The 2271-nt window shown below is 35.2% G+C and overlaps 1 protein-coding gene across 2 annotated transcripts in view; it reads left to right on the top strand.

The window, feature by feature from the left end:
- NCKAP5 (NCK associated protein 5) overlaps window positions 1-2271 on the top strand; it is a 720600-nt gene that overhangs the window by 549324 nt on the left and 169005 nt on the right. The window lies entirely within an intron of this gene.

Raw genomic sequence — 2271 nt, forward strand, 5'->3', positions numbered from 1 at the left:
GGCTTCCCAGATTTTCTCTCTTCCATAGTCTGGGTAGCAAAAAGGGTACGGCTTCTCATAACTGCATCTGATGAAGTGAACTTTACAGAGAAATTGGAACTGTGTTGAGAAACAGGACTTATAATAGTCTTTTTGTTTTGTTTAGTTTTGTTTTATTTTTATTGTTTATTGGGGTAACATTGGTTAATACAATTATATAATTTTCAGGTGTACATTATAATGTGATATTTATATATTCTATTGTGTGATTACCACCCAAAGTCCAGTTTCCTTCAGCTACCATATATTTGATCCCCTTTACCCACTTCACCCTCCCTCTACCCCATATATTTGACTCCTTTTACCTCATCTACCTCTCTCCTCCCCCACCACCCCCTACCCTCTGGTAACCACTAGTCCATTGTCCATGTCCCTGGATATCTGTTTTTTTGTCCTCTTCATTTGATGCTTTTATGTGTATATCTCACATATAAGTGATATCATGTGATTTTCAACTTAGTCTGATTATCTCGAGGTTGATCCATGTTATCGCAATGATAGTATTTCATCTCTTATGGCTGAGTAATATTCCATTGTGTATATGTACCACAGCTTCTTTAGTCAATCATCTGTCGTAGGACACTTCGGTTGCTTCCATGTCCTGGCCACTGTGAATAATGATACTATGAACATCGGTGTGCAATATCTTTTCAGATATGGGTTTTCAAGTCTTTGGGGTAAATACCCAATAGAGAGATTGCTGAATCACATCGTAGATCAATTCTTAGTTTTTTGAGAAACCTCCATGCTGTTTTCCATAGTGGCTGTTCCAATTTGCAATCCCACCAGCAGTGTATGAAGGTTCCTTTTTCTCTACATCCTCTCCAACATTTGTTATTACTTGTCCCGTTGATTATAGCTATTCTAATAGGTGTGAGATGATATCTCATTGTGCTTTTGATAGCACTTTTCTAATAGCTAACGATGTTGAGCATCTTTTCATATATTTGTTGGTCATTTGTATGTCCTCTAGGGAGAAGTGTCTGTTCAGGTCCTCTGCCTATTTTGTGATTGAATCGTTTGTATTTTTGTTGTTATTGAGTCAAATGAGTTCTTTGTATATTTTGGATATTAGGCCCTTTTTGGAGGCATTGCTTGCAAATATATTTTCCCATTGAGATGGTTGTCTCTTTATCTTATTAACAATTTCTTTTGCTGAGTAGAAACCATTTATTGAAGAGGCTTTCTTTTCTCCTCTGTATGTTTTTGGCTTCTTTGTCGAAAATTATTTGCTCATATGAATATGGGTTTACTTCTGGATTCTTGATTCTACTCCATTGGTCCGTATGTCTGTTTTGCTGCCAATACCGTGCTGTTTTGATTACTGTCGCTTTGTAGTACAGTTTGAAGTCAGCAGAGTGATGCCTCCAGTCTCATTTTTTTTTTTTCTCAAGATGGCTTTGGCAATTCAGGGTCTTTTGTGCTTCCATACAAATCTGATGATTTTTTGTTCTATTTCTTTAAAAAATGGTGATGAGATTTTGATGGGAATTGCATTAAATCTGTATAATGCTTTAGGTAATATGGTTGTTTTAACTATGTTGATTCTTCCAATCCAAGAACACAGAATCTCTTTCCATTTCTTTGTACCCTCTTCGATTTCTTTTAATACGGTCTTGTAGTTTTCATTATATAGGTCATTCACTTGTTTCGTTAAATTTATTCTTAGGTATTTTATTCTTTTTGTTGCAATTGCAAAAGGAATTATTTTTTCTACTTCTTTTTCTGATGCTTCATTATTAGAGTATAGGAACGCTATGGATTTTTGAATGCTGATTTTATATCCAGAGACTTTACTGTATTTGCTTATTGTTTCTAGTGGTGTTCTTGTGGAGTCTTTAGGGTTTTCTGTATAGAGAATCATGTCATCCACAAATGGTGACAATTTGACTACTTCATTTCCTATTTGGATGCCTTTTATATCTTCCTCTTGCCTGATTGTATTTGCTAGGACCTCCAATGTTATATTGAATAACAGTGGCGATAATGGACAGCCTTATCTTGTTCTTGATCTTAGAGGGAAGGTTTTTAGCTTTTCACCATTAAGTATAATGTTGGCTGAGAGTTTGTCATATGTGGCCTTTGTTATGTTAAGGTACTTTCCTCCTATACTGATTTTGTTAAGTGTTTTGATCATAAATGGATGCTGTATCTTGTCTGCATCTACTGATATGATCATACAATTCTTATTTTTTAACTTGTTTATGTCGTGTCTCACATTAAATGATTTGC

This window comes from Pteropus vampyrus, unplaced genomic scaffold (assembly GCF_000151845.1).
Source record: "Pteropus vampyrus isolate Shadow unplaced genomic scaffold, Pvam_2.0 Scaffold17, whole genome shotgun sequence".
NCBI classification, from domain to species: domain Eukaryota; kingdom Metazoa; phylum Chordata; class Mammalia; order Chiroptera; family Pteropodidae; genus Pteropus; species Pteropus vampyrus.